The sequence below is a fragment of the Hyla sarda genome, unplaced genomic scaffold (assembly GCF_029499605.1).
Source record: "Hyla sarda isolate aHylSar1 unplaced genomic scaffold, aHylSar1.hap1 scaffold_1178, whole genome shotgun sequence".
NCBI classification, from domain to species: domain Eukaryota; kingdom Metazoa; phylum Chordata; class Amphibia; order Anura; family Hylidae; genus Hyla; species Hyla sarda.
Genome location: NW_026607801.1, coordinates 56,959 through 74,063, shown reverse-complemented (window position 1 = coordinate 74,063; position 17,105 = coordinate 56,959). Strand labels below are relative to the sequence as shown.

General features: G+C 46.2%; 8 non-coding genes across 8 annotated transcripts; all 8 read right to left on the bottom strand.

The window, feature by feature from the left end:
• Positions 1-85: 85 nt before the first annotated feature.
• Positions 86-276, bottom strand: LOC130302727 (U2 spliceosomal RNA). Its single transcript, XR_008852893.1, has one exon. It is a non-coding gene; the product is annotated as a U2 spliceosomal RNA (small nuclear RNA).
• Positions 277-2,366: 2,090 nt separating this feature from the next.
• LOC130302726 (U2 spliceosomal RNA) lies at positions 2,367-2,557 on the bottom strand. Its single transcript, XR_008852892.1, has one exon. It is a non-coding gene; the product is annotated as a U2 spliceosomal RNA (small nuclear RNA).
• A 2,093-nt stretch (positions 2,558-4,650) lies between these two features.
• LOC130302724 (U2 spliceosomal RNA) lies at positions 4,651-4,841 on the bottom strand. The gene has a single exon (XR_008852890.1). It is a non-coding gene; the product is annotated as a U2 spliceosomal RNA (small nuclear RNA).
• Positions 4,842-6,921: 2,080 nt separating this feature from the next.
• LOC130302723 (U2 spliceosomal RNA) lies at positions 6,922-7,112 on the bottom strand. The gene has a single exon (XR_008852889.1). It is a non-coding gene; the product is annotated as a U2 spliceosomal RNA (small nuclear RNA).
• A 2,094-nt stretch (positions 7,113-9,206) lies between these two features.
• Positions 9,207-9,397, bottom strand: LOC130302722 (U2 spliceosomal RNA). The gene has a single exon (XR_008852888.1). It is a non-coding gene; the product is annotated as a U2 spliceosomal RNA (small nuclear RNA).
• Positions 9,398-11,481: 2,084 nt separating this feature from the next.
• Positions 11,482-11,672, bottom strand: LOC130302721 (U2 spliceosomal RNA). Its single transcript, XR_008852887.1, has one exon. It is a non-coding gene; the product is annotated as a U2 spliceosomal RNA (small nuclear RNA).
• Positions 11,673-13,772: 2,100 nt separating this feature from the next.
• LOC130302720 (U2 spliceosomal RNA) lies at positions 13,773-13,963 on the bottom strand. Its single transcript, XR_008852886.1, has one exon. It is a non-coding gene; the product is annotated as a U2 spliceosomal RNA (small nuclear RNA).
• Positions 13,964-16,051: 2,088 nt separating this feature from the next.
• On the bottom strand, positions 16,052-16,242 carry LOC130302719 (U2 spliceosomal RNA). Its single transcript, XR_008852885.1, has one exon. It is a non-coding gene; the product is annotated as a U2 spliceosomal RNA (small nuclear RNA).
• Positions 16,243-17,105: the final 863 nt, after the last annotated feature.

Here is a 17,105-nt window from a genome sequence, read left to right as displayed (position 1 = left end):
AGCAAGGCCCACAGGGCTGGCTAGCTGGCTAGCCAGCAAGCAGGTAGCAATGAAAGTAGGAATCTTTCTTTTTAACCCTGTAAGGGGGTGGTGCACTGTACCCGAAGATACTGCCATATCGGGTCAATGCATAGGGCGACGGAAGCAAGCTTCGAAATCGGCCCCCGTTCTCAAAAATCCATTTAATATATGGTCCCCAGATAGGGGACGTATCAGATATTAAACTGATAAGAACAGATACTACACTTGATCTTAGCCAAAAGGCCGAGAAGCGATAACCGTGAAAGGGGCGGGCCCAACAAGGTCCCCTTCATGGGCACTATCACTGCTTGCTGTCAGGGAGGCTGCCAGACAATTTTCCATGCACACTCTGGGCTGGGGGGCAGTCAACCACCAGTACACACAGCAGAACCTAAACCCATACCATTATTGCTAAGCAGCAAGACAGGGGCCCATTGCACTCCCACGGGGCCTTTTTAAATGCAATCCATAACCCGGATTTGCCAGGAACCCTTCTTACTCCTCCTACTTGCATGTGACACTGGGCTTAGGATCTGCATAGGAAACACACACACAAGCACACACCTACCTTTGTTGCCTGCAGATGCCTCCTTGGCTGTCCCCAAACGGTATCAAACCAACACCCACGGGAAGCTGTAAGCATAGAGGACATGCCTGCACCCCATTGGACTTACCTGTGTGGGTTAAATCCGGGTTATTTGACAACCTATGGCGGTGATGGTTCTGCTCAGGCAGAGCAGTGCTGATGCTCCTCATAAAGCTGTCGCTGCTGTGAAGGTTCTAGGTGACATCACAAATCCCTTTGGTTACATACACAACAAAGCTGGGTTGTTGTTGTTTACACTCTGCAAGGCCTGTGGAAGTGAGTGACATCATAGCACTGTAGTTCTGAGGGTTCAAGATGGATGCAACAATCTCCTGTTGCTTCTATGAAGGCCGTAATAGACGACATCACCAAACAGCTCCATAGTCACATACACAGCAAAGGAGAGATGTTGTTTACACCTAGTGATGTCAGTGGTATTGAGTGACATCACAGCACAGTGCTAAGGCTCCTGGGCCTGGACACAGCAGCGGCTGCAATATCTCAACGGAGAATACGTTTATATCTATGTGTGTGTGTGCGCATATATATATATATATATATATCTATATATATATATATATATATATATATTTCTCCGCCGAAATCACTTTTAAACCCATTTCCACCTTTTTTTCCCTTCTCTTCCTCTTACTTTTTTTTCACGTTTTTTTACGTTTTTCTCCTTTTCGCCTCTTTTCTGGGCGTATTATTCTTCTTTTTCTTCTTTTTTTTCGTCTAATGCATACCCCATCAGTGCAGCAATGCTTATTCAATACCGCCAGCAGATGGAGACACTGGGGGATAATTTTCTAAGGATTTATACTGATTTTTCCTGTCTGAATTTGTCGCACAGAAAGTTGCAGGCCAAATATGTGTGACATTTCTGCGACTTTAGCTTCTAGAGCATTTTTACAACATTATACATAGGTGCTGAATACATAAAAAGCGACTGTTCAGCGACAGACAAGTCGCATCGGCTGAAAGTAGGCCAGAATGTCAGTCCATGTTGGAGCAGGTTTAGATACAGTCTAAAGCATAGATCTCAAAGTCTGTGCACAGAATTTAGCAAGGGCCTCGCACCTTCTGCATCAGGTAGGTGCACAATAGCATAGCCTAACCCTCTGTACTTTGGTCTATATTGATGCGGGACATAGACAGCCAGCTGATGACCAATCCATTAGTGCAATGGATGGCTGGAAGCATTTGTCTTTGCCTTTGCAATACCACAGAAGCAATGCATGGTCAATGTACAGCAATGACACACCTGTGTGAACAGCCAGGAGACCCCCCCCCCCCATGTTATGTTACATAGTTACATAGTTAGTACGGTCGAAAAAAGACATATGTCCATCACGTTCAACCAGGGAATTAAGGGGTAGGGGTGTGGCGCGATATTGGGGAAGGGATGAGATTTTATATTTCTTCATAAGCATTAATCTTATTTTGTCAATTAGGAACATTCAGCACCCACCCGCTATCAAGGCAGCTGCCTATCATGTCATGCCCTACCTGCACAGGTGTGCTGGCTACTCAAATGATCCAATTAAGGAGGCCATTTAGTCAGCAGCAGCAGAAGTCCTGTGCCTGGACGCTCCAACAGGGGCCAGACACAAGCAGAAGCAGAAGCAGCAGAAGCAGCAGCAGCACCACCTTTTGTTTTTTGGCTGCAGCAGCAGCAAGGCCCACAGGGCTGGCTAGCTGGCTAGCCAGCAAGCAGGTAGCAATGAAAGTAGGAATCTTTCTTTTTAACCCTGTAAGGGGGTGGTGCACTGTACCCGAAGATACTGCCATATCGGGTCAATGCATAGGGCGACGGAAGCAAGCTTCGAAATCGGCCCCCGTTCTCAAAAATCCATTTAATATATGGTCCCCAGATAGGGGACGTATCAGATATTAAACTGATAAGAACAGATACTACACTTGATCTTAGCCAAAAGGCCGAGAAGCGATAACCGTGAAAGGGGCGGGCCCAACAAGGTCCCCTTCATGGGCACTATCACTGCTTGCTGTCAGGGAGGCTGCCAGACAATTTTCCATGCACACTCTGGGCTGGGGGGCAGTCAACCACCAGTACACACAGCAGAACCTAAACCCATACCATTATTGCTAAGCAGCAAGACAGGGGCCCATTGCACTCCCACGGGGCCTTTTTAAATGCAATCCATAACCCGGATTTGCCAGGAACCCTTCTTACTCCTCCTACTTGCATGTGACACTGGGCTTAGGATCTGCATAGGAAACACACACACAAGCACACACCTACCTTTGTTGCCTGCAGATGCCTCCTTGGCTGTCCCCAAACGGTATCAAACCAACACCCACGGGAAGCTGTAAGCATAGAGGACATGCCTGCACCCCATTGGACTTACCTGTGTGGGTTAAATCCGGGTTATTTGACAACCTATGGCGGTGATGGTTCTGCTCAGGCAGAGCAGTGCTGATGCTCCTCATAAAGCTGTCGCTGCTGCTGCTGTGAAGGTTCTAGGTGACATCACAAATCCCTTTGGTTACATACACAACAAAGCTGGGTTGTTGTTGTTTACACTCTGCAAGGCCTGTGGAAGTGAGTGACATCATAGCACTGTAGTTCTGAGGGTTCAAGATGGATGCAACAATCTCCTGTTGCTTCTATGAAGGCCGTAATAGACGACATCACCAAACAGCTCCATAGTCACATACACAGCAAAGGAGAGATGTTGTTTACACCTAGTGATGTCAGTGGTATTGAGTGACATCACAGCACAGTGCTAAGGCTCCTGGGCCTGGACACAGCAGCGGCTGCAATATCTCAACGGAGAATACGTTTATATCTATGTGTGTGTGTGCGCATATATATATATATATATATATATATATATATATATATATATATATTCTCCGCCGAAATCACTTTTAAACCCATTTCCACCTTTTTTTCCCTTCTCTTCCTCTTACTTTTTTTTCACGTTTTTTTACGTTTTTCTCCTTTTCGCCTCTTTTCTGGGCGTATTATTCTTCTTTTTCTTCTTTTTTTTCGTCTAATGCATACCCCATCAGTGCAGCAATGCTTATTCAATACCGCCAGCAGATGGAGACACTGGGGGATAATTTTCTAAGGATTTATACTGATTTTTCCTGTCTGAATTTGTCGCACAGAAAGTTGCAGGCCAAATATGTGTGACATTTCTGCGACTTTAGCTTCTAGAGCATTTTTACAACATTATACATAGGTGCTGAATACATAAAAAGCGACTGTTCAGCGACAGACAAGTCGCATCGGCTGAAAGTAGGCCAGAATGTCAGTCCATGTTGGAGCAGGTTTAGATACAGTCTAAAGCATAGATCTCAAAGTCTGTGCACAGAATTTAGCAAGGGCCTCGCACCTTCTGATGCATCAGGTAGGTGCACAATAGCATAGCCTAACCCTCTGTACTTTGGTCTATATTGATGCGGGACATAGACAGCCAGCTGATGACCAATCCATTAGTGCAATGGATGGCTGGAAGCATTTGTCTTTGCCTTTGCAATACCACAGAAGCAATGCATGGTCAATGTACAGCAATGACACACCTGTGTGAACAGCCAGGAGACCCCCCCCCCCATGTTATGTTACATAGTTACATAGTTAGTACGGTCGAAAAAAGACATATGTCCATCACGTTCAACCAGGGAATTAAGGGGTAGGGGTGTGGCGCGATATTGGGGAAGGGATGAGATTTTATATTTCTTCATAAGCATTAATCTTATTTTGTCAATTAGGAACATTCAGCACCCACCCGCTATCAAGGCAGCTGCCTATCATGTCATGCCCTACCTGCACAGGTGTGCTGGCTACTCAAATGATCCAATTAAGGAGGCCATTTAGTCAGCAGCAGCAGAAGTCCTGTGCCTGGACGCTCCAACAGGGGCCAGACACAAGCAGAAGCAGAAGCAGCAGAAGCAGCAGCAGCACCACCTTTTGTTTTTTGGCTGCAGCAGCAGCAAGGCCCACAGGGCTGGCTAGCTGGCTAGCCAGCAAGCAGGTAGCAATGAAAGTAGGAATCTTTCTTTTTAACCCTGTAAGGGGGTGGTGCACTGTACCCGAAGATACTGCCATATCGGGTCAATGCATAGGGCGACGGAAGCAAGCTTCGAAATCGGCCCCCGTTCTCAAAAATCCATTTAATATATGGTCCCCAGATAGGGGACGTATCAGATATTAAACTGATAAGAACAGATACTACACTTGATCTTAGCCAAAAGGCCGAGAAGCGATAACCGTGAAAGGGGCGGGCCCAACAAGGTCCCCTTCATGGGCACTATCACTGCTTGCTGTCAGGGAGGCTGCCAGACAATTTTCCATGCACACTCTGGGCTGGGGGGCAGTCAACCACCAGTACACACAGCAGAACCTAAACCCATACCATTATTGCTAAGCAGCAAGACAGGGGCCCATTGCACTCCCACGGGGCCTTTTTAAATGCAATCCATAACCCGGATTTGCCAGGAACCCTTCTTACTCCTCCTACTTGCATGTGACACTGGGCTTAGGATCTGCATAGGAAACACACACACAAGCACACACCTACCTTTGTTGCCTGCAGATGCCTCCTTGGCTGTCCCCAAACGGTATCAAACCAACACCCACGGGAAGCTGTAAGCATAGAGGACATGCCTGCACCCCATTGGACTTACCTGTGTGGGTTAAATCCGGGTTATTTGACAACCTATGGCGGTGATGGTTCTGCTCAGGCAGAGCAGTGCTGATGCTCCTCATAAAGCTGTCGCTGCTGTGAAGGTTCTAGGTGACATCACAAATCCCTTTGGTTACATACACAACAAAGCTGGGTTGTTGTTGTTTACACTCTGCAAGGCCTGTGGAAGTGAGTGACATCATAGCACTGTAGTTCTGAGGGTTCAAGATGGATGCAACAATCTCCTGTTGCTTCTATGAAGGCCGTAATAGACGACATCACCAAACAGCTCCATAGTCACATACACAGCAAAGGAGAGATGTTGTTTACACCTAGTGATGTCAGTGGTATTGAGTGACATCACAGCACAGTGCTAAGGCTCCTGGGCCTGGACACAGCAGCGGCTGCAATATCTCAACGGAGAATACGTTTATATCTATGTGTGTGTGTGCGCATATATATATATATATATATATATATATATATATATATATTTCTCCGCCGAAATCACTTTTAAACCCATTTCCACCTTTTTTTCCCTTCTCTTCCTCTTACTTTTTTTTCACGTTTTTTTACGTTTTTCTCCTTTTCGCCTCTTTTCTGGGCGTATTATTCTTCTTTTTCTTCTTTTTTTTCGTCTAATGCATACCCCATCAGTGCAGCAATGCTTATTCAATACCGCCAGCAGATGGAGACACTGGGGGATAATTTTCTAAGGATTTATACTGATTTTTCCTGTCTGAATTTGTCGCACAGAAAGTTGCAGGCCAAATATGTGTGACATTTCTGCGACTTTAGCTTCTAGAGCATTTTTACAACATTATACATAGGTGCTGAATACATAAAAAGCGACTGTTCAGCGACAGACAAGTCGCATCGGCTGAAAGTAGGCCAGAATGTCAGTCCATGTTGGAGCAGGTTTAGATACAGTCTAAAGCATAGATCTCAAAGTCTGTGCACAGAATTTAGCAAGGGCCTCGCACCTTCTGATGCATCAGGTAGGTGCACAATAGCATAGCCTAACCCTCTGTACTTTGGTCTATATTGATGCGGGACATAGACAGCCAGCTGATGACCAATCCATTAGTGCAATGGATGGCTGGAAGCATTTGTCTTTGCCTTTGCAATACCACAGAAGCAATGCATGGTCAATGTACAGCAATGACACACCTGTGTGAACAGCCAGGAGACCCCCCCCCATGTTATGTTACATAGTTACATAGTTAGTACGGTCGAAAAAAGACATATGTCCATCACGTTCAACCAGGGAATTAAGGGGTAGGGGTGTGGCGCGATATTGGGGAAGGGATGAGATTTTATATTTCTTCATAAGCATTAATCTTATTTTGTCAATTAGGAACATTCAGCACCCACCCGCTATCAAGGCAGCTGCCTATCATGTCATGCCCTACCTGCACAGGTGTGCTGGCTACTCAAATGATCCAATTAAGGAGGCCATTTAGTCAGCAGCAGCAGAAGTCCTGTGCCTGGACGCTCCAACAGGGGCCAGACACAAGCAGAAGCAGAAGCAGCAGAAGCAGCAGCAGCAGCACCTTTTGTTTTTTGGCTGCAGCAGCAGCAAGGCCCACAGGGCTGGCTAGCTGGCTAGCCAGCAAGCAGGTAGCAATGAAAGTAGGAATCTTTCTTTTTAACCCTGTAAGGGGGTGGTGCACTGTACCCGAAGATACTGCCATATCGGGTCAATGCATAGGGCGACGGAAGCAAGCTTCGAAATCGGCCCCCGTTCTCAAAAATCCATTTAATATATGGTCCCCAGATAGGGGACGTATCAGATATTAAACTGATAAGAACAGATACTACACTTGATCTTAGCCAAAAGGCCGAGAAGCGATAACCGTGAAAGGGGCGGGCCCAACAAGGTCCCCTTCATGGGCACTATCACTGCTTGCTGTCAGGGAGGCTGCCAGACAATTTTCCATGCACACTCTGGGCTGGGGGGCAGTCAACCACCAGTACACACAGCAGAACCTAAACCCATACCATTATTGCTAAGCAGCAAGACAGGGGCCCATTGCACTCCCACGGGGCCTTTTTAAATGCAATCCATAACCCGGATTTGCCAGGAACCCTTCTTACTCCTCCTACTTGCATGTGACACTGGGCTTAGGATCTGCATAGGAAACACACACACAAGCACACACCTACCTTTGTTGCCTGCAGATGCCTCCTTGGCTGTCCCCAAACGGTATCAAACCAACACCCACGGGAAGCTGTAAGCATAGAGGACATGCCTGCACCCCATTGGACTTACCTGTGTGGGTTAAATCCGGGTTATTTGACAACCTATGGCGGTGATGGTTCTGCTCAGGCAGAGCAGTGCTGATGCTCCTCATAAAGCTGTCGCTGCTGTGAAGGTTCTAGGTGACATCACAAATCCCTTTGGTTACATACACAACAAAGCTGGGTTGTTGTTGTTTACACTCTGCAAGGCCTGTGGAAGTGAGTGACATCATAGCACTGTAGTTCTGAGGGTTCAAGATGGATGCAACAATCTCCTGTTGCTTCTATGAAGGCCGTAATAGACGACATCACCAAACAGCTCCATAGTCACATACACAGCAAAGGAGAGATGTTGTTTACACCTAGTGATGTCAGTGGTATTGAGTGACATCACAGCACAGTGCTAAGGCTCCTGGGCCTGGACACAGCAGCGGCTGCAATATCTCAACGGAGAATACGTTTATATCTATGTGTGTGTGTGCGCATATATATATATATATATATATATATATATATACATATATATATATATATATATTTCTCCGCCGAAATCACTTTTAAACCCATTTCCACCTTTTTTTCCCTTCTCTTCCTCTTACTTTTTTTTCACGTTTTTTTACGTTTTTCTCCTTTTCGCCTCTTTTCTGGGCGTATTATTCTTCTTTTTCTTCTTTTTTTTCGTCTAATGCATACCCCATCAGTGCAGCAATGCTTATTCAATACCGCCAGCAGATGGAGACACTGGGGGATAATTTTCTAAGGATTTATACTGATTTTTCCTGTCTGAATTTGTCGCACAGAAAGTTGCAGGCCAAATATGTGTGACATTTCTGCGACTTTAGCTTCTAGAGCATTTTTACAACATTATACATAGGTGCTGAATACATAAAAAGCGACTGTTCAGCGACAGACAAGTCGCATCGGCTGAAAGTAGGCCAGAATGTCAGTCCATGTTGGAGCAGGTTTAGATACAGTCTAAAGCATAGATCTCAAAGTCTGTGCACAGAATTTAGCAAGGGCCTCGCACCTTCTGATGCATCAGGTAGGTGCACAATAGCATAGCCTAACCCTCTGTACTTTGGTCTATATTGATGCGGGACATAGACAGCCAGCTGATGACCAATCCATTAGTGCAATGGATGGCTGGAAGCATTTGTCTTTGCCTTTGCAATACCACAGAAGCAATGCATGGTCAATGTACAGCAATGACACACCTGTGTGAACAGCCAGGAGACCCCCCCCCATGTTATGTTACATAGTTACATAGTTAGTACGGTCGAAAAAAGACATATGTCCATCACGTTCAACCAGGGAATTAAGGGGTAGGGGTGTGGCGCGATATTGGGGAAGGGATGAGATTTTATATTTCTTCATAAGCATTAATCTTATTTTGTCAATTAGGAACATTCAGCACCCACCCGCTATCAAGGCAGCTGCCTATCATGTCATGCCCTACCTGCACAGGTGTGCTGGCTACTCAAATGATCCAATTAAGGAGGCCATTTAGTCAGCAGCAGCAGAAGTCCTGTGCCTGGACGCTCCAACAGGGGCCAGACACAAGCAGAAGCAGAAGCAGCAGAAGCAGCAGCAGCACCACCTTTTGTTTTTTGGCTGCAGCAGCAGCAAGGCCCACAGGGCTGGCTAGCTGGCTAGCCAGCAAGCAGGTAGCAATGAAAGTAGGAATCTTTCTTTTTAACCCTGTAAGGGGGTGGTGCACTGTACCCGAAGATACTGCCATATCGGGTCAATGCATAGGGCGACGGAAGCAAGCTTCGAAATCGGCCCCCGTTCTCAAAAATCCATTTAATATATGGTCCCCAGATAGGGGACGTATCAGATATTAAACTGATAAGAACAGATACTACACTTGATCTTAGCCAAAAGGCCGAGAAGCGATAACCGTGAAAGGGGCGGGCCCAACAAGGTCCCCTTCATGGGCACTATCACTGCTTGCTGTCAGGGAGGCTGCCAGACAATTTTCCATGCACACTCTGGGCTGGGGGGCAGTCAACCACCAGTACACACAGCAGAACCTAAACCCATACCATTATTGCTAAGCAGCAAGACAGGGGCCCATTGCACTCCCACGGGGCCTTTTTAAATGCAATCCATAACCCGGATTTGCCAGGAACCCTTCTTACTCCTCCTACTTGCATGTGACACTGGGCTTAGGATCTGCATAGGAAACACACACACAAGCACACACCTACCTTTGTTGCCTGCAGATGCCTCCTTGGCTGTCCCCAAACGGTATCAAACCAACACCCACGGGAAGCTGTAAGCATAGAGGACATGCCTGCACCCCATTGGACTTACCTGTGTGGGTTAAATCCGGGTTATTTGACAACCTATGGCGGTGATGGTTCTGCTCAGGCAGAGCAGTGCTGATGCTCCTCATAAAGCTGTCGCTGCTGTGAAGGTTCTAGGTGACATCACAAATCCCTTTGGTTACATACACAACAAAGCTGGGTTGTTGTTGTTTACACTCTGCAAGGCCTGTGGAAGTGAGTGACATCATAGCACTGTAGTTCTGAGGGTTCAAGATGGATGCAACAATCTCCTGTTGCTTCTATGAAGGCCGTAATAGACGACATCACCAAACAGCTCCATAGTCACATACACAGCAAAGGAGAGATGTTGTTTACACCTAGTGATGTCAGTGGTATTGAGTGACATCACAGCACAGTGCTAAGGCTCCTGGGCCTGGACACAGCAGCGGCTGCAATATCTCAACGGAGAATACGTTTATATCTATGTGTGTGTGTGCGCATATATATATATATATATATATATATATATATATATATATATATTTCTCCGCCGAAATCACTTTTAAACCCATTTCCACCTTTTTTTCCCTTCTCTTCCTCTTACTTTTTTTTCACGTTTTTTTACGTTTTTCTCCTTTTCGCCTCTTTTCTGGGCGTATTATTCTTCTTTTTCTTCTTTTTTTTCGTCTAATGCATACCCCATCAGTGCAGCAATGCTTATTCAATACCGCCAGCAGATGGAGACACTGGGGGATAATTTTCTAAGGATTTATACTGATTTTTCCTGTCTGAATTTGTCGCACAGAAAGTTGCAGGCCAAATATGTGTGACATTTCTGCGACTTTAGCTTCTAGAGCATTTTTACAACATTATACATAGGTGCTGAATACATAAAAAGCGACTGTTCAGCGACAGACAAGTCGCATCGGCTGAAAGTAGGCCAGAATGTCAGTCCATGTTGGAGCAGGTTTAGATACAGTCTAAAGCATAGATCTCAAAGTCTGTGCACAGAATTTAGCAAGGGCCTCGCACCTTCTGATGCATCAGGTAGGTGCACAATAGCATAGCCTAACCCTCTGTACTTTGGTCTATATTGATGCGGGACATAGACAGCCAGCTGATGACCAATCCATTAGTGCAATGGATGGCTGGAAGCATTTGTCTTTGCCTTTGCAATACCACAGAAGCAATGCATGGTCAATGTACAGCAATGACACACCTGTGTGAACAGCCAGGAGACCCCCCCCCATGTTATGTTACATAGTTACATAGTTAGTACGGTCGAAAAAAGACATATGTCCATCACGTTCAACCAGGGAATTAAGGGGTAGGGGTGTGGCGCGATATTGGGGAAGGGATGAGATTTTATATTTCTTCATAAGCATTAATCTTATTTTGTCAATTAGGAACATTCAGCACCCACCCGCTATCAAGGCAGCTGCCTATCATAACATGCCCTACCTGCACAGGTGTGCTGGCTACTCAAATGAACCAATTAAGGAGGCCATTTAGTCAGCAGCAGCAGAAGTCCTGTGCCTGGACGCTCCAACAGGGGCCAGACACAAGCAGAAGCAGAAGCAGCAGAAGCAGCAGCAGCACCACCTTTTGTTTTTTGGCTGCAGCAGCAGCAAGGCCCACAGGGCTGGCTAGCTGGCTAGCCAGCAAGCAGGTAGCAATGAAAGTAGGAATCTTTCTTTTTAACCCTGTAAGGGGGTGGTGCACTGTACCCGAAGATACTGCCATATCGGGTCAATGCATAGGGCGACGGAAGCAAGCTTCGAAATCGGCCCCCGTTCTCAAAAATCCATTTAATATATGGTCCCCAGATAGGGGACGTATCAGATATTAAACTGATAAGAACAGATACTACACTTGATCTTAGCCAAAAGGCCGAGAAGCGATAACCGTGAAAGGGGCGGGCCCAACAAGGTCCCCTTCATGGGCACTATCACTGCTTGCTGTCAGGGAGGCTGCCAGACAATTTTCCATGCACACTCTGGGCTGGGGGGCAGTCAACCACCAGTACACACAGCAGAACCTAAACCCATACCATTATTGCTAAGCAGCAAGACAGGGGCCCATTGCACTCCCACGGGGCCTTTTTAAATGCAATCCATAACCCGGATTTGCCAGGAACCCTTCTTACTCCTCCTACTTGCATGTGACACTGGGCTTAGGATCTGCATAGGAAACACACACACAAGCACACACCTACCTTTGTTGCCTGCAGATGCCTCCTTGGCTGTCCCCAAACGGTATCAAACCAACACCCACGGGAAGCTGTAAGCATAGAGGACATGCCTGCACCCCATTGGACTTACCTGTGTGGGTTAAATCCGGGTTATTTGACAACCTATGGCGGTGATGGTTCTGCTCAGGCAGAGCAGTGCTGATGCTCCTCATAAAGCTGTCGCTGCTGTGAAGGTTCTAGGTGACATCACAAATCCCTTTGGTTACATACACAACAAAGCTGGGTTGTTGTTGTTTACACTCTGCAAGGCCTGTGGAAGTGAGTGACATCATAGCACTGTAGTTCTGAGGGTTCAAGATGGATGCAACAATCTCCTGTTGCTTCTATGAAGGCCGTAATAGACGACATCACCAAACAGCTCCATAGTCACATACACAGCAAAGGAGAGATTTTGTTTACACCTAGTGATGTCAGTGGTATTGAGTGACATCACAGCACAGTGCTAAGGCTCCTGGGCCTGGACACAGCAGCGGCTGCAATATCTCAACGGAGAATACGTTTATATCTATGTGTGTGTGTGCGCATATATATATATATATATATATATATATATATATATATATATATATATATATATATATTTCTCCGCCGAAATCACTTTTAAACCCATTTCCACCTTTTTTTCCCTTCTCTTCCTCTTACTTTTTTTTCACGTTTTTTTACGTTTTTCTCCTTTTCGCCTCTTTTCTGGGCGTATTATTCTTCTTTTTCTTCTTTTTTTTCGTCTAATGCATACCCCATCAGTGCAGCAATGCTTATTCAATACCGCCAGCAGATGGAGACACTGGGGGATAATTTTCTAAGGATTTATACTGATTTTTCCTGTCTGAATTTGTCGCACAGAAAGTTGCAGGCCAAATATGTGTGACATTTCTGCGACTTTAGCTTCTAGAGCATTTTTACAACATTATACATAGGTGCTGAATACATAAAAAGCGACTGTTCAGCGACAGACAAGTCGCATCGGCTGAAAGTAGGCCAGAATGTCAGTCCATGTTGGAGCAGGTTTAGATACAGTCTAAAGCATAGATCTCAAAGTCTGTGCACAGAATTTAGCAAGGGCCTCGCACCTTCTGATGCATCAGGTAGGTGCACAATAGCATAGCCTAACCCTCTGTACTTTGGTCTATATTGATGCGGGACATAGACAGCCAGCTGATGACCAATCCATTAGTGCAATGGATGGCTGGAAGCATTTGTCTTTGCCTTTGCAATACCACAGAAGCAATGCATGGTCAATGTACAGCAATGACACACCTGTGTGAACAGCCAGGAGACCCCCCCCCCCATGTTATGTTACATAGTTACATAGTTAGTACGGTCGAAAAAAGACATATGTCCATCACGTTCAACCAGGGAATTAAGGGGTAGGGGTGTGGCGCGATATTGGGGAAGGGATGAGATTTTATATTTCTTCATAAGCATTAATCTTATTTTGTCAATTAGGAACATTCAGCACCCACCCGCTATCAAGGCAGCTGCCTATCATGTCATGCCCTACCTGCACAGGTGTGCTGGCTACTCAAATGATCCAATTAAGGAGGCCATTTAGTCAGCAGCAGCAGAAGTCCTGTGCCTGGACGCTCCAACAGGGGCCAGACACAAGCAGAAGCAGAAGCAGCAGAAGCAGCAGCAGCACCACCTTTTGTTTTTTGGCTGCAGCAGCAGCAAGGCCCACAGGGCTGGCTAGCTGGCTAGCCAGCAAGCAGGTAGCAATGAAAGTAGGAATCTTTCTTTTTAACCCTGTAAGGGGGTGGTGCACTGTACCCGAAGATACTGCCATATCGGGTCAATGCATAGGGCGACGGAAGCAAGCTTCGAAATCGGCCCCCGTTCTCAAAAATCCATTTAATATATGGTCCCCAGATAGGGGACGTATCAGATATTAAACTGATAAGAACAGATACTACACTTGATCTTAGCCAAAAGGCCGAGAAGCGATAACCGTGAAAGGGGCGGGCCCAACAAGGTCCCCTTCATGGGCACTATCACTGCTTGCTGTCAGGGAGGCTGCCAGACAATTTTCCATGCACACTCTGGGCTGGGGGGCAGTCAACCACCAGTACACACAGCAGAACCTAAACCCATACCATTATTGCTAAGCAGCAAGACAGGGGCCCATTGCACTCCCACGGGGCCTTTTTAAATGCAATCCATAACCCGGATTTGCCAGGAACCCTTCTTACTCCTCCTACTTGCATGTGACACTGGGCTTAGGATCTGCATAGGAAACACACACACAAGCACACACCTACCTTTGTTGCCTGCAGATGCCTCCTTGGCTGTCCCCAAACGGTATCAAACCAACACCCACGGGAAGCTGTAAGCATAGAGGACATGCCTGCACCCCATTGGACTTACCTGTGTGGGTTAAATCCGGGTTATTTGACAACCTATGGCGGTGATGGTTCTGCTCAGGCAGAGCAGTGCTGATGCTCCTCATAAAGCTGTCGCTGCTGTGAAGGTTCTAGGTGACATCACAAATCCCTTTGGTTACATACACAACAAAGCTGGGTTGTTGTTGTTTACACTCTGCAAGGCCTGTGGAAGTGAGTGACATCATAGCACTGTAGTTCTGAGGGTTCAAGATGGATGCAACAATCTCCTGTTGCTTCTATGAAGGCCGTAATAGACGACATCACCAAACAGCTCCATAGTCACATACACAGCAAAGGAGAGATGTTGTTTACACCTAGTGATGTCAGTGGTATTGAGTGACATCACAGCACAGTGCTAAGGCTCCTGGGCCTGGACACAGCAGCGGCTGCAATATCTCAACGGAGAATACGTTTATATCTATGTGTGTGTGTGCGCATATATATATATATATATATATATATATATATATATATATATATATATTTCTCCGCCGAAATCACTTTTAAACCCATTTCCACCTTTTTTTCCCTTCTCTTCCTCTTACTTTTTTTTCACGTTTTTTTACGTTTTTCTCCTTTTCGCCTCTTTTCTGGGCGTATTATTCTTCTTTTTCTTCTTTTTTTTCGTCTAATGCATACCCCATCAGTGCAGCAATGCTTATTCAATACCGCCAGCAGATGGAGACACTGGGGGATAATTTTCTAAGGATTTATACTGATTTTTCCTGTCTGAATTTGTCGCACAGAAAGTTGCAGGCCAAATATGTGTGACATTTCTGCGACTTTAGCTTCTAGAGCATTTTTACAACATTATACATAGGTGCTGAATACATAAAAAGCGACTGTTCAGCGACAGACAAGTCGCATCGGCTGAAAGTAGGCCAGAATGTCAGTCCATGTTGGAGCAGGTTTAGATACAGTCTAAAGCATAGATCTCAAAGTCTGTGCACAGAATTTAGCAAGGGCCTCGCACCTTCTGATGCATCAGGTAGGTGCACAATAGCATAGCCTAACCCTCTGTACTTTGGTCTATATTGATGCGGGACATAGACAGCCAGCTGATGACCAATCCATTAGTGCAATGGATGGCTGGAAGCATTTGTCTTTGCCTTTGCAATACCACAGAAGCAATGCATGGTCAATGTACAGCAATGACACACCTGTGTGAACAGCCAGGAGACCCCCCCCCATGTTATGTTACATAGTTACATAGTTAGTACGGTCGAAAAAAGACATATGTCCATCACGTTCAACCAGGGAATTAAGGGGTAGGGGTGTGGCGCGATATTGGGGAAGGGATGAGATTTTATATTTCTTCATAAGCATTAATCTTATTTTGTCAATTAGGAACATTCAGCACCCACCCGCTATCAAGGCAGCTGCCTATCATGTCATGCCCTACCTGCACAGGTGTGCTGGCTACTCAAATGATCCAATTAAGGAGGCCATTTAGTCAGCAGCAGCAGAAGTCCTGTGCCTGGACGCTCCAACAGGGGCCAGACACAAGCAGAAGCAGAAGCAGCAGAAGCAGCAGCAGCACCACCTTTTGTTTTTTGGCTGCAGCAGCAGCAAGGCCCACAGGGCTGGCTAGCTGGCTAGCCAGCAAGCAGGTAGCAATGAAAGTAGGAATCTTTCTTTTTAACCCTGTAAGGGGGTGGTGCACTGTACCCGAAGATACTGCCATATCGGGTCAATGCATAGGGCGACGGAAGCAAGCTTCGAAATCGGCCCCCGTTCTCAAAAATCCATTTAATATATGGTCCCCAGATAGGGGACGTATCAGATATTAAACTGATAAGAACAGATACTACACTTGATCTTAGCCAAAAGGCCGAGAAGCGATAACCGTGAAAGGGGCGGGCCCAACAAGGTCCCCTTCATGGGCACTATCACTGCTTGCTGTCAGGGAGGCTGCCAGACAATTTTCCATGCACACTCTGGGCTGGGGGGCAGTCAACCACCAGTACACACAGCAGAACCTAAACCCATACCATTATTGCTAAGCAGCAAGACAGGGGCCCATTGCACTCCCACGGGGCCTTTTTAAATGCAATCCATAACCCGGATTTGCCAGGAACCCTTCTTACTCCTCCTACTTGCATGTGACACTGGGCTTAGGATCTGCATAGGAAACACACACACAAGCACACACCTACCTTTGTTGCCTGCAGATGCCTCCTTGGCTGTCCCCAAACGGTATCAAACCAACACCCACGGGAAGCTGTAAGCATAGAGGACATGCCTGCACCCCATTGGACTTACCTGTGTGGGTTAAATCCGGGTTATTTGACAACCTATGGCGGTGATGGTTCTGCTCAGGCAGAGCAGTGCTGATGCTCCTCATAAAGCTGTCGCTGCTGTGAAGGTTCTAGGTGACATCACAAATCCCTTTGGTTACATACACAACAAAGCTGGGTTGTTGTTGTTTACACTCTGCAAGGCCTGTGGAAGTGAGTGACATCATAGCACTGTAGTTCTGAGGGTTCAAGATGGATGCAACAATCTCCTGTTGCTTCTATGAAGGCCGTAATAGACGACATCACCAAACAGCTCCATAGTCACATACACAGCAAAGGAGAGATGTTGTTTACACCTAGTGATGTCAGTGGTATTGAGTGACATCACAGCACAGTGCTAAGGCTCCTGGGCCTGGACACAGCAGCGGCTGCAATATCTCAACGGAGAATACGTTTATATCTATGTGTG